This window comes from Ambystoma mexicanum, chromosome 10 (genome assembly GCF_040938575.1).
Source record: "Ambystoma mexicanum isolate Mex_15411 chromosome 10, UKY_AmexF1_1, whole genome shotgun sequence".
In the NCBI taxonomy this organism is placed as follows: Eukaryota; Metazoa; Chordata; class Amphibia; order Caudata; family Ambystomatidae; genus Ambystoma; species Ambystoma mexicanum.
The window spans coordinates 1,374,270,356-1,374,294,387 of record NC_090932.1 but is presented as its reverse complement, the minus strand read 5'-3'; the positions used below and the strand labels follow the sequence as shown (position 1 = coordinate 1,374,294,387).

General features: G+C 43.1%; 1 protein-coding gene across 2 annotated transcripts in view; it reads left to right on the top strand.

The window, feature by feature from the left end:
• The window catches only part of SGSM1 (small G protein signaling modulator 1), a 1,887,833-nt gene that overhangs the window by 1,805,200 nt on the left and 58,601 nt on the right, over positions 1-24,032 (top strand). The gene's annotated exons all lie outside the window — the stretch shown is intronic.

The following is a 24,032-nucleotide window of genomic DNA, read 5'->3' as shown; positions in this document are numbered from 1 at the left end:
TCCTATTTTTTGATTTTTCAAGTTTGGCCGTGATGACTCGGGCTCTGTTCGTTTGCCCTTCTTTTTCCTTTGCCCACCTGGGATAAAGATTGGAAAGTTCTCCGGTTCACCGGGAACTAGAGCCACAGGTGGGAAGTTCAGGCACACAACATCACCCTCCCCCTCTGCCATCAGTTTTTCTTCCATAAAGAGAATTCCAGGATCTACGGGGTATTGATCTTGCACCCAGCCCCCATGGACCTCCTTAAAGAAACTGCCTGCAGCCTCAGAAATGTGTTGTAAGCAACACCCCCTGTTTATTGGCATTTCCTCTTCCCTCCTCCTCCTCCCCCCACCAGAGGCCTCTCCACTCACAGACATAAATTGTGGTTCCAGTTTAACTTGTTCAGGCTTCAACAATTGATTACAATACATACCCTTTAGGAAACCCTCCACAAAAGACATTTTCTCACTCAATATTGACAAAGTGTTTGCGTTCGCCCAAACTGCAGTATAGACTAGTTATTGCTGGTCATACAGAGCTGTCATGTCTTTAGTAATGCCTGGGCAAGTCTCACTCACCCCAGACAGACCCCTGCACGTTAGTCTAAATCCATATCCATTACATTGCTTAGTTACTTCTGGCTCAGTCTGTGTTGCAACCCCCTTTATTACTCTTGACCGCATCCTTTCCACATTCTCATTACAATCCCCTGACGGAGCCACGAAAGCACATTTATTCAAATGCATGGACGTTTCATTAGAGATTAGCAAATCTTCTGTAGGCTGTACACTCTTAGGTTGCTGCAAGTTCCTTGAAGACGTCAAAGAGGGGGTTTTCTGTCTCAATATTCCTCCCTCAGCATTTTATGGCTGTTTCAGGATATCCTTAATAAGCATATCAGCTGTGCTAGGGTTTGACACTGAACCCAGCTGCCAAGCTTCTTCCTCACTGAAGCTGGTAGCTAGTTCAAGACCAGTTATCTCTTTCTAAATGTCCCTACTTTCCATCAATAGGGCAAGAAAAGAGTCATTTGCAGATCCCTGTCTAGTCCAGTTCTCCACTTCCACAGGGGGTGCTATGTCGCCTCCCGTTACTGGTTTGCCGCTATCCACGGAGTGAAGGGCATCACTACCTTCAACTCCTACAGTTACGTTCCGAAAGGTAAAAGACTGACATTGCTCCATTCCAAAATGGAAGATCCTGGCCCCTATTTGAGGAGCCAGCGGGACCGGCGGGGCTAATTTCGATTGGTTACTCAATTTGGGGGTTCAACATTTGGGTGGAAACATGAGAAAAGGCATGTAAACGAACTTGCTTCATAAAGGGAGACAAATGAGGTAAGGGAGGATCTGTCAGTTTGTGCAGTGTTTTTGTTGATAAAACCCCTGTTAACGGGCCATCTCTCAGGTCTTTTTTTGGGGAGTAGGCAAATTGTTGAAGCTGAGAAGCTGCATCACCAGCTATGTCCTCAATTAAATGGTCGGTCACCACTCCCCCCTCCCTTTAACCCTTACTCCGCTTCAATTCCATACAACACACAGTGAGAACAGAACACAAATCCAATCAGACTACTTTTTTCAGAGGTTTAGACCCACATTTGGACACAGGTTTCGCAGCATTAGGAACAAATAAATGAGGACTAACTCAATTTCTTAGGTCGTAACTGTTCATTGCCTGCAAACCTCATTCAACAGGCATGCTTGAGGTAGGTCTTGATGCTGCTAAGTGCCTTTACATAACGGACAACCAACAAGTCGAGAAACAAGTTTCACTTATAGTTACTGCTGGCATGGATAGCCGGACCGAGCGTCTCTGAGAAGTTCTCACACTGCCACACTGGTCCTCCATGCAAACAAGCCGGGCAAGGCTAAACTGGTCCACCTGCTCCACCTAAACACACAGCGCACACGCCGTGCTCTGCGCTGGTGTGCCCTCTGAAGCTCAGCCTCCTACTCAATGAATGGGAAGTGAAAAGTGACTGCGTGCTTAGCCTCCCTGGTTCGTAGTCACAACGATCCTCTCCTGCAAGTCGGCAAACTCTCCAAAACACACAGCGCACATCCATTTGCATTTCAGAGAGGCTAGGTCGGAGTCATACCAGGTGTTGTGCTTGGAGGCAGGCTTGATGCGGATCCTCATGACAGGGGCAAGGATGTCCAGGGTGTTGGTGATGGAGAGGTGAAGATTAGCAAGGGCATAGTCAGTGTGGGAGTCCCTGGCAGGAGTGGGAGGGGCAATGAAAGTGGCATCAAAAGCAGCAACTGACACTCGCTTCATCAGTCGAATGATGGAGAAGGAGACTGGCAATGCAGGCAGAGAATTAGCCGGGGGGACCTAAGAGATTCTGGTGAAAGGACAGGAGAGGTAGTTAGCTCCTCAGTGGGATGAGTATGAGTAACCCAGTGATGATTCTCACTCTTCTTATGAGTTTGTGCCTTACTGTGATGAATATGAGTTACTCTATGATGGTTCTCACTCTTCATATAAACTTGTATCTCACTGGGAAAGTATGAGTACTCCTTTCATTATACTCTCTGCTTTCCCCAGGTCTCCCACTCTCCCCGATACCTTCTTGGTTCAGGGATTGCGTCACCGGGTCTGCAGCTCCAATATAGCTTGCTAAACTTCCTGTTAGGATGGCTTTGTTCCCAGTGAAACACTCTTCTACCGGCATCCTCGGCTACTGGTTTTGGCGTTGATGAGACATATGTCAATGGGCAAGCCACCACCTCCAGCTAGGTCCCTTCTGAGACCTTGTTCCAATACATTGGCTTCCGTCAGCCTCGTTCTCCTGAAGTGCAACTCAGACACTTTTACACACAAGCTTCCCTCCAGCATTGGAAGCTTTGCTTCTCCGTTTCCTTCAGCTTCATCCCAACAGCTGATTTGGAACTCCGGGGCTTCTCTGTCTCTCTCTCACGTCTCCTCCCTTTGTTTTTATGACACTGCGCTGGGACTTCCCCGGCGTAGCATTAGAGTCCTTCTTTTGTGTTTTACTTTCACTCTGTATCACTCCAGTGGTTTTCTTTGTCTCGGTACCCCATAAGTAATTCTGTTCAGGTTTTCTCAGTGGTTCAACATGGCAATAACAAATATACACAGATTTTTCATGTTTTCTTCCAGTGGTTTGCTGGTGGATTCAGTAGGTAGTTCTTCAGTGGAACAAGGGGGGAATCTCCCGGTGAGGTCCCGCTTGCCTCTACCCCTAGGTAGGGTATCGCGTAGCTGGCTCACCTCCCTAGCCTCACAAGAAGGTAGAAGTCATTGAATCCCGCGATTTGTCACAATAGTTAGTTAGGGTGCAGAACTCACAAGCATCTTCTAGGAGGGAACAGTCTCAAAAATAAAAATCTGTGCTTTGTAGTGATTAAGTACATTTTTATACTGCATCAATACACTGAAAGTTCTCTGACGGCTGGTGTTTCCATCTCTGCAGATGTTACTCCCATGTCTCTCTACAGGTCTATTGACTCTTTGTGACATTGGGGAGAAGGCTGAATGTTGGCTTATGGTTGATCTTCAGTGGTACATATGAGGGGAGAAACTGCAATCCCATAGATGACAAATTAGGTTTATTTGCTTGACTAGTACAAGGAAAGAATGGTGAAAAGGGGTGAACTCTGCTCTTCACTGTGTATAGGCCCACTCCCCGTCTAGCACGTGAAATACCAATAAATGTAACACACCCCAATGGGGAATGAGACTAAGAGAACAGGCTGCGAGAGTTAAGTTTTGTTTATGTAAAATTGGCATCCAGAGAACTCTGCTGCCCGAGAGTGCTCTGGCAAACAATACACGTACAATTGATTATATGGTCAAAAAATGTCATCAGTGATGTCCGATATAAATGTTACAAAAGTTCATTATGATTGGACACAAGACTACAGGGTATAGGTTCCTTTAGGTGCTGCTCCTCTCTGGTTGGCTGCTTGGTTGACGGGAGAGTGAAAGTCACGAGGTCCATCTGTCTGTGTCCAGGTGGGGTGAGGGTCAGATAGCAGTGAGGTAGGGCGGTCCCTAGCTAAGCTAACATGAAATACTACCATTGCACTAAATAATGGTCACTACAAATCCTTTGAATACATTATCCTAAAACTATAAATCGCATACATAAAATTACAGCATCACTTATTGGGACTTATATGAATTACAGGGCTTAAGGTCTTGGTCAGTGAGAAAACATCGATGGTGGGGTGGGTCCATGTGCATCAATAGAGGCTACACGGCATTCTGACATTTGTTAGTTCTAGGGTGCAATATACTGTGACAGAGTTCTGATGTTAGTTGGGGGCACACTGGGGTGGGCTTCACAGCAGGGTCACACGTCTTGTACATCAAGAGAATACCATGCAGGGGCACAGGGTTATAGTGCCAGTAATTTTCCAACAGCAGTGGTAAGAGAGCATGGCAGGTTTGTGGAGATGGATGGACTAAAAGTCATGTTCCAGGCCGGTTCACACACAGGACAGTGATTTCAGAGGAAGAGTGAAAATGTAACATTGGTGTATTTGTTTCATTTATCTCCGGCTCATCCGTGAGAATGGAGCTGCAAAGCTTTCAGGCACAAAAGGTGGGGGCCATGAGCGCGGTGTACGTGACGCTGCAGAGGGGAGAGAAGACTTTTTTTATTATCGCAGTGAGGCCTAGTCCAAAGATGGAGTCAAGGGTACACAAAATGGAGGCCAGGTGTCCCGCACAATAACCTCGCATCTGCCAATGACACTGTGCATGCGAGCAATGGAAGCGTCCCCCATTATTGTACGAGCAAGTGGCTTACACTGGTCTGAATGTATGAGGGGGGCCTAAACGACCCCTCACTCCCACACAACTATGTCCAATCAATAAGGTATATTCTGTTTCCATTTCACAAGTCCCTTCAAATATAGGTTGAGCAGTGCTAGGGCCTCTTGTTTCTTTAAGGTTAAGCTTTTACCCTACACACAATCCATTCAACCCCCTTGGTTAAACAACCCCCCCAAATAAGGTATGTAAACACAGCTTTTATTACTACTTTTAAAGTATGGTAATGAGCATAATTTCAGCCATTTATGTTGACCATGTTCTCTTTGGAGTATTCCATTTCTGTGACACATTTATCATAGGAAGGACCCCATGTATCTGCTTTGGGACTTTACTATCCAACCCAGTGGTTAGCAAGCAGACTCTTCTATGGGTCATGTTTTAAGTACTGCACTGCAAGAATAAAGTCGGCTTGATGTAGATGTGGATGAGGGACTGTGACAAGGGTGATCCCAAATGCTGGCTACCCACACTCTGTACAACGCCCCGGTGCTCTTGAACTAGGTCTGCGCTTTAAGCAATAAACTAAAATAAAAATAAAAGCCAGAGTTTTGTGGTTAATGAGGGACTGTAATAAGGTTGAGGGTTGTAGGGGGAATGGGCTTATCAGATGAGGATGAGAGATACCGGCTAATTCAGGGACTGTGATGATGCTGAGGGATGCTAGGTAAATGAGGGACTGAATGAAGGTGAGGGATGTAGGGGTAATGAGAGATTGTGACGAGGATGAGAGATGTAGGTGTAATGAGGGGCTGTGACAAGGGGTTATAGGTGAAAGGATCGAATCAAAAGGATCGAAATGCAATAGTTACGAGTCAAAAGGATCGGAAAAAAAAGGTTGATTTTTTTTTTCTTTTTTTGGGGGGAGGGGGAGGGTCCCCAACCAAACCCACGTTTTCGGTATGAAAAACACCTTTTTTCCTAAATGGAAACAAAAAAACAAAAAATTTCAAAAAGGTATTCGACCTTTTTTCCCGATCTTTTTAACTCTCAACTATTGTATTAGATCCTTTTGTTTTCGATCCTTTGACCGGACACCGTGACAAGGATGAGAGATGCTGTGAGTAATGAGGATGGTGTGGCGAGCATGAGCGATGCTGAGGTAAGGTTAATGAGGGACTGTGATGAGGAGGAGGGTTGCAGGGGTCAGGGTAAGGAGAAACTGTGATATTATTGAGGGATGTCAGGGTTATTGAGGGATTGTGATGAGGAGGAATGTGGTCGTAATGAGGGACTGTGAAAAGGGTGAGGGATATAGTAGTATTTAGGCACTGTGACACAATGGGTGTTGCCAGGGTAAGGGTAATCAGGGACTTTGATGGGATGCAGTAGTAATTAGGGACTGGGTCCAGGATGAGGGGTAGACTGCTAATAAGGCCTGTGATGAGGATGGTGGATGCCGAGGTTATGAGGGACTATGACGAGGATGAGGGATACTGGGGTATTAGCAATGAGGTACTGTGATGAAGAGTAGAGATCACAGGGTAAGGACAGTGAGGGACTGTGACAGGCAGCGGGCATGCATGGGTAATGAGGGATTGTGTCGAGGAAGGTGGATGAAGTGGTAATGAGGGACTATGAGGTTGAGAGAAGCAATGGGAATGAGAGATTGTGATGAAGATGAGGGATTTTGGTGTGAACACGTGATTGTGAGGAGGGTTGCAATGGCAACGAAGGACTGTGATGAGGATGCAGGATCCAGTGGTAATTAGCAGCTGTGATGCAGATGAGGTATATGGAGCTAATGAGGGAGTGTGATGAGGATGAGAGTTGCAGGGGTAATGAGGGACTGTGGCATGGATGGGGTTTGTGGGGATAACAAGGGACTGTGACAAAAATGAGTGCTGCAGGGTTTATTGAGGGATTGTGATGAAGAAGAGGTCTGCAGTGGTAAAGAGGGACCATTACGGGGAATCACAGTGTGGTGTAATGAGGCACTGTGACTAGGGTGAGGGATGACGGGGTAATGACGGACTGTGAGAAGAATGAGGGTTGGGGGTTATGAGGGAATGCAAAGATAAGGATTGTGGGTGTAATGAGGGATTGTGACAAGGATGAAGGTTTCAGGGGTAATAAACTCTGACTAGGATGGGGCTTGCGGGGTAATGAGGGACTTCTGCTTGTTTGCAATGATATTGAATGTGTTTGCTCATATTTCTTTATAAGACTAACCTATCCCAACCAATCAGGCTTTATCACTGGCCATCAAACGTTTGATAATATCAGAACGGTTGCCCATATCTTGGAGTAAGTGCAGAACGAAGCAATCCCCTTGATTCTTCTTTCACTCAACACCAAGAAGGCGTTTGAACGGGTAGATTGGTCCTAACTTTCCAACACCATGACCAAGATGGGAATAGGGGAGGACTTCATTTATATGGTCAGGGTGAATTACAGAAATCCATCAGCCAGACTTTTAGTCAATGGCACCCTCTCGGACCCCATAGAGCTTCGTAGGAGGATGAAACAAGGTTGTCCCCTCTGACCGCTGCATTATGCGATTACCTTAGAACCTCTATTACAGGCACTCAGATCATCGTACCATTTGGGGGATCACAGCATCAAGTGACAGCTTTTGCAGATGATATTTTAGCCTTAACGCAACTGAAGAGGTCACTGCAGGGGGTGTTAGACAAACTGGGGGAGTTCCGAAATGTTGCAGGCCTGAAAATCAATGTGGGGAAATCAGAAATCTTGAATCTATTGATTCAGGGGCCGGATCTAGTGAAATTGCAGGCAGCAGCACCCTTTCTCTGGAACCCCAAGGGAATTAAATATTTGTGGGTGGCAACAACACTCTCATTCGAATAGTCTCCTGGCGGCACTCAAAAAGGACCTCCAGCGATGGAGCACACTGTCTATTTGCTGGACAGGCGAAATAGCTGCCTTGAAGATGATGGCACTCCCTAGACTCTTATATATGTTCCAGGCGCTGCCAGTATTGATACCTAAATCCTTCTTTGCAGACCTGAAAAAGGTGTTGGAAACTTACGTGTGGAAGAGCAAAAGACCATGCATCTCACACAAATTATTAATGGAACCCAAGGGGAAAGGGGCAATGGTTTTTCCAGGGTTCATGATGTATTTCGAGGCCTTACAGATCTGCATCATACAGGAATGGTTCAGCATGGATGATTCTAAACTATGAGTGACGGTGAGCATGAACAAAAAGGTAGTGAGACACTCCATGTGGGAAGTACTATGGATACTGAAGAGAGATAAACCAGTCCATATTTACTTAAGAAGCATAACCAAATTGGTGGGAGACACGTGGGACAAGCTGGTTAAAAAGTATTTATTTATTTATTTATTTATTTATTTATTTATTACATTTATTACTCACCCAGACCCGGGGGTATCACAGCGAAAGGTTTCAGATGAATTTTCACATGTTTATACAGTGTTGCAGTTACAGACAAATAATCAAAACATTTATACTGAAATTACTCATAGCGTCTTAAGTCAAATTTCATATGCTAAATTACACTGGGTCAAAGTAGCACCTCACAATTTGTTTAAAGCGTAGGCTTGTAGCGTTCTAGTACTGGAGTCGAGTAGGGCTAGTTAGGGTTAATATTTATTGAATAGCCAGGTTTTCAGCGCTTTTTTAAATTTTAGTAGAGAGTCCTCGTTTTTGATGCTGAGGGGTAGTGCGTTCCAGTGCGATGGGGCTAGGACTTTGAAAGTGCATCCTCCCGCTCTACAGTATTTGTATTGAGGAACTTCCAGGAGGGCCAGTTTACTAGATCTAAGTTGCCTACAGGAGATCTTTTTCTTGACAGTGTTATTGAGGTAGCTGGGTGCTTTGTTAGTGGTGCATTTATGGACAATACTAAGTGTTTTGAAGATGATTCTTGCTTCAATTGGCAGCCAATGATTTTCTCTTCTGATGCTAGATATATGTTCGGATTTCTTGATACCTAATGCCGCTCTGAGGGCTCTGTTCTGTAGCAATTGAAGTTTGTTTAGGTTAGATTTGGAGGTTCCTAGGAAGAGGATGTTACAGTAGTACAATTTCGTTAGGATCAGGGATCTAGCCAGGGTGATGCAATTTGTGGGAGTGAGAAATTTGCGACTGAGTGCGATAAGTTTTGCTGTGTAGGCTGTGGATGAGGAGAGGGCAGCTATTTGTTTGTGCATAGAGAGGTTAGCGTCAATATAAACACCAAGAGTTTTAACTTGTTTGAGTACTGGGATCAGTGTGCCGTCAATGTTGATATGGGAGTAGTCAGAGTGGAGGGTGCTTATTCTTTTTTGAGAGCCCACAATGACGACCTCGGTCTTCTCATCGTTGAGGCAGAGGCTGTTTAGAGCCATCCAGTTTTGGATTATTGAGTAGACTTTGTTTATGGTGTAGGTGTCTTGGGTGTAGTCACCTGTAATGGGGATGAGGATCTGGGTGTCATCTGCAAAGTTGGTGTAGATGACACCCATATCGTCAAGAGCCGAGAATAGGAGTTTAGTGTATGCATTATAGAGGGTGGGGGAGAGGCAGGATCTCTGAGGTACTCCAATGGGTACTACTATGGGTTCCGCTGCATGATTTCCGATGGCCACTCTGGATGTGCGGTCTGTTAAAAAGGATTTGATCCACTGAGTGGCGTTGTTGGAAAAGTTAAAATCTTTTTTAGAGTGTCACATAGTTTATCATGGTCGACTAGGTCGAATGCTGCTGATAGGTCCAGTAGCAATAGGATGGCTAAATTCCCTGAATCTCTGATGGAGTCCAGTTGGATTTTCAAATCCAACAGGGCTGTCTCCGTACTGTGGTTAGGCCTGAAGCCAGATAGTCTAGCTCCTAGTAAGTTATTGTATTCGAGGTGAGTTTGTATTTGGTTGTAGGCTATTTTATCAATGATTTTGAGTAGAAAGGGGACAGTCGTTATAGGCCGGTAGTTTGTGGGCACTAATGGGTCTAGAGTAACCTTTTTCAATAGCGGGGTGACCCATGCCGCTTTGATGGTGGCTGGGACCTGGTTGGTGTGGAAGGAGGCATTCACAAAGTTAGTAATTATAAGTGTGAGGGTAGGGGCACATAATTTAATTAAGTGCGCCAGGAAGTTGTCTCCTTTGCAGTTAGACGCTTTGAGTTTGGAAATAGTACTGAGTACTGTGTCATGGGAGACTGGTGTGAAATTGAAGAGAAGGGTGGTATCTTCTATGTTCACAGTGATTTGGTTAGACGTGGTATGCTTGTCAGATAGGAGATTTCTTTTGGAAATGATTTTCTTTTGTAATAGATTGATTTTAAAAGCCAGGGCATCTTGGATGGTGGTGCACCATTCTTTACTTGGTTGGACTGGGTTGATTATGGGGATCGGATTCTCCAACTCTTTGAGTATGGTGAATAGTTCTTTACTATCAGAGGATGCATTGCTGATTCTGGTATTGAGGGCATCTGCTTTATGGGCAATGATAGCTGATATGTAAGTTTTGTTTGCAGAGTTAAATGCTTCTAAGGCTTGTGGGGTGTGGTTTTGTTTAGCCGGTGTTCAAGGGATCTTTTAATCCTTCTTAGGTAGACTAGTTCCTCATTAAGCCAGAAGGAAGATTTTTTATCTTTGCGTTTTGTTTTGTTGACACAAGGAGCTAGGGTGTCAATTGTGCTGGTGAGACAATTGTGATAAATGTCGGCCAGGGCACAGGGATTTTCAGTATTCAATTTTTTGTTGTTAAGGGCGGTGGCTAGTAATGGGTTAAGGTTTTCTGCTGTGAGTTTACGGATGTTTCTGGTTACGTAGGATTCCTCAATTACAGTTTTAGGTAGGTCTGGTTCATTGGCCAAGATGATGAAATTTATACTGTGGTGATCTGACCAGAGTACCGGATTGATGGAGTCTATGGATACTAGGGTGTTGAGAGATAGTATCCAATCTAGGGTTCTTCCTTTTTTATCGGTAGGGGCATTCACTAGTTGTGTGAATTCCATGTCTTTGAACGCATTGTGTAATGCTTCAGCTTTGTGGTCTTGGGTATCGTTAAAACCTAAATTCAGGTCCCCTAGGACTAGGCATTTTGTGTTTGGTTTTATAAGTGGTGTTAGTAATAGTGGTATATCTAACTGTGGCTGAGATTTGGAGCTGGATGCTCTATAGATAGTTATTATGTTTAAAGTAGGCTTATGGTTCATGGCTAATTTAGCTAGTAGGACTTCATAACCGTCTGGGTTCTCAATAGGGCAGGTTCTTATTTTGAGATGCGTTTTAGCAATGATAGCTACTCCCCCACCTAGTGATTTCATTCTGTCTGTCCTAAGGATGGTATAGTCTGGAGGAATGGCAATGGAGAGGGAGGGTCCGGAAGCTTGGTGGAGCCAGGTTTCTGTCACTATGAGTAGGTCAAGTTGTTGCTCAGTAATAGCGTCATGTATTTCTGTGGCATGTGCAGGTATAGACCGTGCATTGATGAGGGCTGCTTTGAGGTGTATAGGAGAGGGTGACTCTTGGACTCGAGAAGATGGGAGTGTCTTGATAGTTCCTATGATGATGGGTTGTTGTTTGGTGGTGGTAGTCCTTGTGGGTGGTTTGGTTTGGGTCTCTAGTCGTGGTGAACTTCCTATAATGGTAGAGGTGGTGGGGAGACTAGTGCTAGGATGGTTTAAGAGTCGGGATCTGAGTCTTTGAGTTCTTATGATTCCTGTTAGAGGTGTTTGTTTAGTTTGCTTTATTTTGGAGGGATCTTTACTTGGAGAGCAAATAGTGGTGAAGGTCTGTGATCTAAGTCTAGTGAGTCTAAGTGAACTAAGGACTGGGGTGGTCGCTTTAGGTAGTTTATTAGTGGCGGGTGAGTAATGTAAGGTGGTTCTTTGAGGCTTTTGGATGCCTGAGTGGTCTAATTGATCATTAATCAGATGGTGCTGTGGGGTAAACAGTTTGGTAGGGGGCAGGAAGGGCGTGGGACAGGGGATGGGGTGGTGCCGGGGCATGCTACTCTAGAGAGCCCGTTATCATGGATAATAAAGTGGCAGCCTGTGTAGGGTGTATCGTATGGTACAGCACAAAAGGGCAGCATCATGAGTAATAACCAACCTAACATAGTTTAGATGCAATGCAACTGAGCACCTATGTGCAAGAGAGGGTGGCAATAGCAGGGAATACTGGACAATTAGCAGCAATCTAAATGCAACTGAGCACCTAGGATCATGATAGTATAGGATCACTACATACCCCTCCCCATTTACACTGCTCTTTGGGAACCCCCAGTTTGTGCCTGGGATGGAGCCCAAGGGCCTTTTGTGGATGGCAAACCAGGCTGTGCCTCAAGCTGAGGGATATGTTCATGAAAGAGGACATCAAGACCTTTACAGACTTTGAAAAAGGGTTCTCACTGAACGAAGAGGAGAGGTTACGGTATTTTCAGATCTGTCACTTGATAAACAATCGGGAGATTAGGGTGGTAGCTACCCGGCCACTGACCACATTTGAAAAATACTTAATCCCACATGACAGCACAAAGGGCCTTATCTCTGGACTTTATGGTATACTAACCCACGTGGAGCCTCAACCAAAATGGCCATACATGGATCAGTGGGAGAAGACTCTAGGGAGGAGATCCCTGGGGAAGAATGATAGAGGGACATGCCAAAAACAGCTACATCGATATAAATACCGGAAATGTGGTACAAACTGCTGTCTAGATGGCACTATATTTCACAACGTGTAAATACCCAAAGGTATATACAGGCTCTCATAGCATTCAGTTATTTTGCTATACAAAAGAACAATCTCTTTTCATATAGATGAACTTCAATTGATTATTTAGTCTATTGTGCCCTACCATTTGATTATTGCATTGAGCACTTAGCTAAATTTTAGCATGCTCACTACAGCCACCTACCAGATTGGCTGTATCTCTCTTCTCACATTGGGTTTTACACTCTGCTTTACAAAACCCCATACACTATCCATTGGGGACCCAACAAGTTTGCCATACCCTGCTTCAACCAACAATACTATAATTAAATACCCGACTAGCTATGAACGTCCTTCAATGCCTAATCCCAAGCAATCTTTGCACAACGGAAGCAAGGAAATCACGCCTCAGAGCGAGACTAGCCAAAACATACAAGCCTCCTATCAGCTCGCTACCCACCCTTACAGGAAAGAGGACCCCAAAAACCCTGCTTGACCTAACCCCCATAAATACAAAGGTAGCATACAACAGCAATCCTAGGACTAAAAAATGCACACCTCAGCATTCCAAACGCAAAGACAATCTAATCTTCCACCTAGCAACTACAACCCTCACAAGCCCACTTATTAAAGGAGCTCTAATAAACTCCAGATCTCTTGTAGCACACGCCACACAGAGATTGCTGATCTGATCCTGAGTGATAACTTAGACTTCCTCGCAAACACTGAGACATGGTTGCACGCTGCAGCAGGCCTATGCTCATGCTAGCAGTTCCTGAGGGCTATACAATGTTAAGACAAGATAGACAAGGAACCAGAGGTGGAGGCATTGCCATTATCTGCAAATGCACCCTCTCTATGAGATTAGCACCCCCTTACGACATTCATTCATGCAAAGTTCTTTCTGTCAAATTACCATTGATCAACTCCCAGACCTTCAATATCCATTTGATCTACTGCCCCCCAGGCCCAAGCAGGACTTTTGAGGAAGACATCCACACTATACTCTACAGTAACATCAAAAGCTCCACGCAAGTACTGCTACTTGGGGACCTCAACTTGGGATTCAACGACCCTTCGGATCAGTTTGCCTTACCAACGGCAAACATCCTATCAGAATATGGCCTTACCCAAAGAAGCAAAACCCTCACCCACGACAAAGGGAGAATACTAGATTGGGTAGCAGACTGCAACTGCCATGCCAAAATCCTCTCCACTTCACCTCTACCATGGACTGACCACTACCTACTCTCATTTACGCTATCCACCAACAGACCCCCCCATACCTGCCCCTATGGATCCACCCTCACTAACTAGATATACAAAGAGCATCACAGTGGATAGGCTCATCCCTGCTATTCTCCCCACCCTGAACTCACTTCCTAACAATACTGATCCGGAAAACGTGGTCAATGAATACAACAAAATCATGGCTTTCTCCTTAGATCAGATTGCCCCTCTCAAACTGAGATCAAGTAAGCCAAAAAAACCACTTAAACAAATGGTTTACTCCATTCCTAAAAAAATTAAGGCAACAAAAAAGAAACTGCTAGGCTGCATGGAAAATACTACCATCGGAAGCCAAAAAACGAAAGCTTACAAAACTCTCATCACTCTACAAAAAAGAAATCTGCTTAGCTAAACGTGAATCCTACGAGACCCCTATCTCCCAAGCTAACTCCAATATGAAAGAATTATTTACCATTCTTAAAGAACTAGAGTCTCCCATTGCAATACCTGACACTTGCACCAAAGATAAGAAATGGTGCTCAGAGATCCAACACGCACTAGCTAATAAAGTATCCACACTACAAATAAAAATCCCAAAAAATAGCATCTTTAAATGTTCCACCCACACCTAAATTATCCGTGAACACCGCAGAAAACCATCCCATCCACTTTAATTTCTCTAAAGTATCTATCATAGAGGTGGAAAGAATTATTCTATCTCTCAAACCAACCAACTGCCAGGGTGATCTCTGCCCAGCACAACTCATCAAGGATGCGGCTCGAGACCTGTCACCTTTCATATCCAAGCTCATCAACGCGTCCTTTGCCACCGGCACCATCCCCACTAACCTCAAAGAATTTTGGGTACTCCGACTACTAAAAAAAAACACTCTTGATCCATTAACTCCCACCAACTATAGGCCAATCACAAAAGTCCTGTTCCTTCATAAGATACTAGATAAAGTGGCCTACATGCAAATTCAAAAATACCTGGAACTACACCACCTGCTAGGAGCCAGATCGTCAGGCTTCCGCCCACAACATGTAACTGAGACCGTCCTCATCGATCTAAAAGCCAAAGTCGACGAGTTTAGAGACAGCGGCAAATCAGCTCTACTGTTACTCCTGGACCTCTCAGCTGCTTTCGATTTGGTAGATCATACAATCCTATGCAACCATCTCGACTCAGCAGCACACTTCTCCAAAGATGCCATAACCTGGATTAGATCTTTCCTAAGCAGCAGATCAGTTAGGGTCTTCTTGCCCTGAGCAGCGGCAGATCCCATTCCTATCTTTTTTTTTAAAATTTTGTTATTCAAGTTGTTTTTAGCTTGTGAACAAACCTTTACAACATATACACATTTTTACATGATAAAAGAAAATAAAGATAAAATGAAGGGAAGCATCAATTAAAACATTAAACAAAAGCTATAAAATCTCATTCCTAAATACACAAATCTCCCTTAATATTTACAAATTAATCTCAGAAAGTCATTACAGCTTAGTTTTGCAAGGTAAAATTACGTCTAAGTATTGCGCTAATGCTTTTATAACAGTGAATTTGTTGTTAGAAAATAACCTCCAGATCTGGTTTTCATCTAATTCTTCATTCAAATTTAACAGGTTGGTAAAGAATTTGGCTCGTTGATCAATTAGCATATTACAAGATATCACCAGAGGCTGGAGTGTCTCCTTTTCATTTGGAAGTACACAATAGCGACAGCAATTCATATCAGCTGGAATGACATTACGCCTGACAAGCACTTCCCTAGTAAGCCATAAATTCAATCTGACACGTAGGAATTTATTCTGTATAATTGAAGATGGACATTTCAGTAAGTACCCTGCCAATTGACCCAATTTATTGTTGCCAAAATTGTCAGAGTTAAAGTCTTTATATTTTAGGCAGGACTCTCTGTTTTATATCCAATCCCACCGGTATAACTTAATTTTGGCACGCAATGGATTTTCAATCAGAAGCATTACCGTTATATCGGCTTCAGCCAAGGTGTTCACAACACAGTTACGCCAAGTTAACAGAAAAACATGATTTGATGAAAACAAGTAGTGTGTAAAAGTCTTAGGATGTTATTATTTTCCAGAGCCATCAAACACTTACAAAAGAAAGCACACATCCGCCACTTTACTCTAGAGGCCAATGAGTTCAAGCCTACTTCGAATGGCATGATTGGCAAGGTTGTACAATTTGGCAGATGTAATACCGATTTCCAAAGATGTGCCTCAAGTTTATTCCACATCTTGTCATTAGTGTAAAGTTTCGATTCAACACCATAAATTAATATGGGATTTACCTTTTGTTCGTAAAAAAGGAGAAGATGTTTCAAGGTAAATTTGCCATATTTATAAATTAGGATTCTAGCCTGTGAGATCAGGCTAAAAAGTTTAGACTGAATAGTGATTAGGTAAAGATTGTCCGTGACCGTATTCTGAATTATGAGCCCCAAATATTTATATTCTACTACGGTTTTCAAGGGTTCATCTCTAATGGACCAAATGCAATTATTGATTCTGCTTTTACCTTGGTTTTTGCAAACCAATATTTGCGATTTAACCAGGTTCACAATGAGATAGTTCAGTTCAGCATAGGAGGATAGAGCAGAAAGCAGATTTTGGAGACCTTTAGGGGTTTGTGAGATCAAGACCAGGTCGTCGGCGTATAATAGCCATGCTATGCGCTGACCCCCCCAATTCAGGCGCATCAGAGACAACTTCGAGGAATGATTTACCCATGTCCAGAATGAATAAATTAAACAAGATAGAGGCCAGAATACAACATTGTTTAAGGCCCACATGGGTACTGAATGATGATGACAAAAGTCCCTCCAAAGATAATCTCACCTGCATGGTAGTCTCCGTATGCAGCTGAATTAATAGTGCTAATAAAGAAGATGGACAGCCAAGTAGTTCTAGTTTTTGAAACAATAATTCACAGTTTATTCAATCAAATGCAGTCTGGAAACCAATAAATGCAAAATACAATGATTTTTTCCAGGCTGCATACTGAGCTTTAAGCATGTTAATGGCAATAATATTAGGTATAGTACCGATCCCACTAACAAATCCAGATTGGAAAGGATCTCTCTTATGGTGATTTTTTGACCAGTTATTTATAGCTCTTAAAATTAGACAACAAAAGATCTTCCCGGGAGCATCTAACAAGGAGATAGGTCTATAACTGGCCGCGTTAGCCCGGTCTCCTTGCTTGTATATTGGGATAGTTATAGAATGTTTCCAGGACACCGGTATTTTTTAAGATGAAAGTATGTTCTTAAACATGATATACAATATTTCGGCCCATATGACTGGAATTTGTTTCATTGTCATATATGGCAATCCATCCGGACCAGGCACCCTAGAACAACTGGCTTTGTTGATGAAGTGTAGAATATCATCTTTGTCAAACCTTAGATGGAAATTAGTTTGGACCAGGGGCCTGGGTGAACAGCATTCTTCTATGGATGCAGCATAGAGTTTAGAGTAATACTGAACCCATCTCTCTTCAGAGACATCATTGGACTGTGCTGCTATCTGATAACCTGTAGTTGCTTGATTAATAATTTTCCATGATTCTGCAGAGTTTTTACTAGACAGCAGTTTTAGCATATTACTACCATCACTTTGATACAGTTTAGCCTGCATTCCTCTTATCCAGTTCCTATATCTAGTTTTGATGTGAGTCAAGGCCAGCATTCGTTTATCACCAGGCAGTTTGTGTGCCTCCCTCCTTTCAGCCCGAACCAATGATTTCTTAGTCTTTACTTCATAATTGAAGACGTGAACATAAGGTGTATGTTTTTGTTTCTGACTAAAAGAAACAGGTTGAAATAACTGCATAAGATCATGGTAAATAACTGTTGAACCTTGAATTCCAGCATTTTCGCACTTTAGCTCAGCCTCATAACAAGACCTAAACTCTTCCAAGGATTACTCTGTCCAGATTAACCTATTCCTTGCAGTGTTTACAATAATTGAACCCTTAATGTGTTGTGGGTGCCGTTGGATGATATTAAATTTGGAAGTCCAGGTCACGTTAAGCATGTTATGATCACTCGCATCGGTGTGGATCACTTGGAAAGATTTTATTTTATTCCACATATTTAAATTGACATATATGTAATCAATGATTCCCTCGCTACAGGCTCGATGTCATGTTACTTTAGCAGGGATGTCAGTGATGAATGAACCATTTAACATGAATAGGCTTCTGGACTCCATTTAGTAAGACAAGCCGTTTCAGGTTTCCGTTTTGGACCCAAACAGTGCAAGTTTAAATCACCAGCTATAATAATAGTGTCAAAATTGCCATCCATTGTTATAAGGTCCAATTCTTTGTTCATGGAGTCCAGATGCCTATCATCAGTAATCCCCAACGGATTCCAGTAGGCATTAATAAGTGCATACTGGATATTATCACCAATGAGTTTAGCCATTTGTATAAATGGATTTGGCGAAAACCATGGTTCAACTTTTAAAGAAGAACTTTGCTTAAATGCTATTAACAAACCTGATACAGGCCGCCCAGAAGTGCCCTTAACCGCTGGAGTCAAGAGGATGTCATAATTATTCCACGATGGAGTGCAAGTAAGCCAAGATTCTTATATTAATATTACATCATGTTCTAGCAAATTAATGGCCTGATTATTCATCAAATGGTTGTGCCCTCTAGAATTCCAGCTAATAAGGGATAGGGCAATTTCATGAGCATCCAGATGCTAACATTGTGTATCTTTTTGGTTGCAATTGCACTTATGTGAGCAAATGGATGGGGTTTTATTCGGTTGTTGCTGTGGGATTTGCTTCCTAATTTCAGAGGGAGTATGCTCAGAAGAGCCCGGCCCTGCCTGTATAATAAAACCAAGGTCAAAAAGCTGGGACTTGACTGCCCAGATGGTATTAACTACGGTATTAACTACGACCGTCGAGTTTATCCATAGGGTCATAGGCTGACCATTTCCGCGCGTCAGTGAATTCTACTTGCTCAATGTCGATCGTACCAATGTCACCAAGCTCGGGGATTTCACTGAAGTTGGATAAAACTGAGGCTCGGTTCAGATTGTACTGAGGGGCCGGGACAGGCCTACATCTCATAAATAATGAATGGACAGGTGGTCGCTTAATACTGGAAATTGGAGTTTTTTGTTTTGACAGATTACGAGGGTCATTTAGATTTCGATGGTATGATACCTTACTTCCAAGGTCTTCGCCATTTGTAAGGTTGCGAGTATCAAAGAACTTCAGTAAAGTAGATTTAATCACCTCTTCGATATCTAAAGAAGTGGAAATCTGGGACGGTGGCTCAACATTCTTGTTTGGATATTGCATCTGTGTATATGATGTTGTCTGTTGGGTAATATTAGGAACTTGAATTTGAGCCATTTGAGTTTTTTGTGCCACCGTAGAACCAGACTCACTCGTACTTGGATTTGCATTGACGCTAAATGTTTTTGGAAGAAGTACTGTAGTACCGCTTGTCGCCAAGGTCAGCTTCTTAGAGGCTGATTTAGAGGCCATATATTCGTCCACTGCTTGTCTTATTTCTATACGACAAGCACTAAGGCCCTGATCCTCCAGTACTGTTGAAGGATTTGAATGTTGTATTTCACAGGTTTTTATTTCGCTAGATTCATTAGCAGCATCCACGGCTGCATTTACCAAGGCATTCAAGGGACTGTACGATTGAACCACAGTACTCTTTTCAGAGGAAACTTTAGATTTCTTCAACTGAGCTTGCAACAAGTATTTTTTCGCTATGGCCTTAGAAGCAGTATTAATTGCTGATGATGGAAGCGAAAGATTTTTGACAAATGATTTGGTTTAGGATGTTCGCTTGGCCAAAGATCTACAATTTTTTGATTTCTTGGCCAGGTCATCCTTTTTTAACCCTAATTTCGCAGGCAAATCGAATACGTTTGTCCTTGTGCCATCAAAGAGTGCATAGTTTTTGTTTTTAGCTGATCACCCATGGTTTCGTTTGTAACGCCTGCCAAGTCAATAATGGGGTTCAATATGAGAGGAATGTTCTGAAAATTCTGTGGGGGCTCCCCTGTCTGTGTGAGAGTTTGAGAATTTACCGACCTGTAAAAAAGGGGCAGTATGGCAGGACCCCCTAAATTCTCGAGTTTATTTGTAATAGAAAGTTGCCAAGACAATATCTGATTAAGTTGGTGTGAATGAACATCAGCCTTATTGACTAATGCTTCAAACAATTTAGCCAAAGAGTGAATTGCTGTATTCATTGAGGTTAATGCAATTTCGGTTAGACCGTTCGAAAGATACATGCTCCACTGAATTCTTGTCACTAAAATTTGTAAATAAGACTGGTGATTTAGATACATTTTCCGATAAGGTATGAGCAGAAAAACATGATGCATTCGTATCTAAATCAATGGTTGTAGGTCAAAGGATCGACAACCAAAGGGGCGAATGGTCAAAGGACCGACACCAAAGGACCGAAAACCAAAGGATCGATTTTTTTTTTATTTTTTTTTTTACATTTTATTTTTGGGGGGGTCCCCCTCCAACTCCCGTTTTTGTGGTAAAAAACACTTTTTTTCACTAAACGAAAACCCCCCAAAAAAATATAATAAAAAAAAAATTGATCCTTTGGTTTTCGATCCTTTGGTGTCGATCCTTTGGTTTTCGATCCTTTGGTGTCGATCCTTTGACCATTCGACCCTTTGGATTCGATTCTTTGACCAGACACCTAAATCAATTACAGCCATGTCACCAGCAATAGATATTTTAGACAGTTTTGAATTAGAAATGTCAGCATCAGATGAAACAGAAAAAACAGGCACTTTAACAGGTTTAGGACCAGAACCAGTTAGCACATTTTTCAATAGAATGCTGTCCGTTAGAGATACATTTTCTTTAGCAAAGGTTACCGTAGGAGCAGCCTCTGTCGCGAGTTTCACCTGACCATCTGTTGTTTTCGCGTCCATAGTATCCTTATTAATGGATTGACCATATGGGATACCATTTTGAAGACGTCCATTTGAGACAACTGAATTTTCTGATTGACAATTAGGCAGAAATGCATTACTTTCACATTCCAAATTATTGGAGTCCAAATGGGTTGCATCACGGCAGAAAGGGCGAATATCCATGACCAGTAGTATTTCTGCCTTAGTTCTTAATTTGGGTTTAATTGTGCCCGTACGGGGGGTAAAACCTAGCCGGGATCTTTTAGTCGGGCAATGTGGCGAGTTGAAAGCAGGACTTTCACCGTTAGTGCGGTGAATAGCAGATACTACGGGCATGCCAGATTTTAGAGTAGGAATGCCACGATTCATTCTCAGCGTTATGTAACTCAACCAGAACACATAAGACTCTAGGTAGATCAAAATTAAACCTAAAGGTGTCACAACCCAGCCACGAACTGCGACAAGCGCGGCAAAGTGGCTAAGCGGGACTTGCACGGGGCTTACACGGGTGCGCGCGGTGCGCGCGCAACCCCAATTTTATATTCACGCCCACAGGACGTAGAAAACAAAGCCTACACAAAATGAGAAAGATAGTGTAAGTCCGTGTATAGTAATATAGATCAGTTTATATACACTTTCTCTTGATAATCTTCACCTTCTGGGTCTTGGACTCCTTTTCTTTTTGCAAAAGCAAAAGTGCCGTGGATTGAATCTAGAAGAAAAGCAGCAACAACAAATGTCAGCGGCTAAGCGGGACTTGCACGGGGCTTCCACGATCCCATTCCTATCACCTGCGGGGTGCCACAGGGGTCCTGCGTCTCGCCCACACTGTACAATATCTTTACCAAGCCCCTCTTTGATGATCTGGACCATCTTGGTATCACCTACACTAACTATGCAGATGATACTCAGATCCTCCTCCCACTGACAGGGGATTACGATAAGGATTTGGCCTTGGTAAATAGAGTGTACATCATCATCCAGGCATGGATGGCCATGCATGATCTATGCCTGAATGATGATAAAACAGAACTCATCATCTTGGGTACCCCCACTAACCTAAAAAAATGAGGACCCGACAACACCTCATTCTCAATTGACGGCAACCTAATTAAGGTAGCATAAGAGGTGAAAACATTAGGTTTTTACCTCGACTCCACCTTACCCTTCTCTAAACAGGTCAACACACTAGCGTGCTCCACGGCGTCCACGTGCAAACTCATTAGAACCAGCAAGCCATTTCTCTCGAATAATAGCTGTACCATCCTGGCCAGAGCCCTCATCCTGTCCTGTCTGGACTATTGTAACGCCCTATGCATAGGCTCCAACAAATCCATCATTACCAGGATCCAAACCCTACAAAACAATGCCCTTAGAGCAGCCTTAGGTATCTCCAGAAGAGAGCACAACTCCGAGAGCAGACGACAGAACAACTGGCTCCAGACCAATGACAAAATCCCATTAAAAACTGCGTCGCTCACTCACAAATCTCTTAACAACTCCGCACCCATCTACCTTTCTGAGAGATTCCACAAATGGACATCCTCAAGACCAACTAGATCAATAAACCTGGACTGCTTGTCCATCCCCAAATTCAAACGATCGACGATTGGAGGCAACAGTTTCCCTGTTAAAGCGGCTAAACTATGGAACTCCATGCCTCCCTCCCTAAGAGTAGACCGGCCTTATCAGAATTTCAGAACCAATACCATTTTATGGCTAAAATCCACTGACCACTAACCGCACGACTGTGTAACTGAAATGCAACTCACAACACCTGCCTGATAATCCCTTGGCGCTAACCTCACTTCTATGTACAATACCTGTAATAATCTGTACATTTCTGTATATCCTGCTTGTATAATAATGTATAGTAATGTATTGCTTTGTATGACTGCCTGTAACCTTGTAACTGTAACTAAGCTTCGCATATTCTTGTATCTGCTGCGCCCTGATACCCTTGGGTCTGGGCGCATTACAAATTATAAAATAAACAAGCAAACAAACAATTCTTCTTTATTTTATTTTGTAGAATACATAAGAACATACAAAGATAATATGCACAAAATGTCATATAATTTAAAAATACATGGCTGAATCAATGATATACCAAACATTTTAATCATACCAACACACACAACATAGTGTAATCTACCGTTCTGACTCATCCACTCCAACCTCATTCATACTCATTCAACTACTTTCGTAATGTGCAAAAAACGCAATAAGAACAATTAATCAAAAAGATGGGTCACACATTTTGACCTCAAGTGCAAAATGCTGTTTTCTAACCATAAATGCACCAGTAATTTACAATCATGGCATTTATCGCTCTGTGATTTTAATAAAATAATTTTCCACAAGCATTATACAACTATCCGAATTGTTATCCTAATGGAACTTAAACCGATACAAAGTCGACTCGAGTTTCGGCTGGGGATTCAGCGTGGTTTTCATGCCAAAGCCATCCTCAGGACATATAAAGAATCCATTTATGATCACATTTGTGTGTGTTGACAGTTTAACTGGAGCCTCTCTGCCTTGTCTGTGTTTCCTAGTTCTTGGATGTTCAGCTATCAATAGGCGAGATCCCATCCTTGCCAGTTTGCTGCTGTTTGTAGCCCCAGTAGAGAATATGGTTTCAATCTGGCAGTCTCCCCATTGGTGAGTTTCTATTCATTGGCCACGTCAGTTTCTGCTGGGTGTCAACTGCAAATCAATCTCTTCTTATGTTTGACCGTTCTGAAAACGAAGGTTCAGTTTCCCATCGTTATGCCGCAGTGTCTATTCATCCGAACGTGATGATACAAATCTCAGTGAGTGTTATTCTTCTTCCTACTGCGTCCCTTCAGTGACGCGACACTGTGCTTCGGTCCACCTAATCCGAGGGAGCCAACCAGCGACACAAAAAACAATGCTAGACAAGCTTAACAAAATGTTTCCCAGGGTTTTGCATGGGTGTTGGAGGTGGTGTGGGGGAATAGTATCCTGGTCCCATACATGGTGAGGCAAAAGAAACAATATTCAGAGACAAGGGCCGAGCTGACCCTCTTGACATTCTGCTGGGATTGGCAGGGGAGGAACAGGAGATGAGCTCCAGGGTCAGATGGTGACCCCTAGTGATTTTAAATAAAGCAGCAATGTTGCTGATAGCGCAAAGGTGGAAGGTGGAGGAAGTGCCCACATTCCAAGACTGGTTACGTAAAATATGGGAGTTGGTACCTCTTGACTGGGTCACCTAAGCCATCCAGAAACAGGGTTTTCACTTTTCCAGAGTCTGGAAAGAGGTTATGGACTTCCTAAAAGGAGGCTACAGGGTACAGTGGTGCCCACGAATTCTGAAATTGTTGGAGATTCACTGAGCCCCAAGAAACCCGTAATACAACAAAAAATCCTCTTGTTTGCAGATTAACATGGGGGTGGGAGGCCCGGAAAAGAGGACGC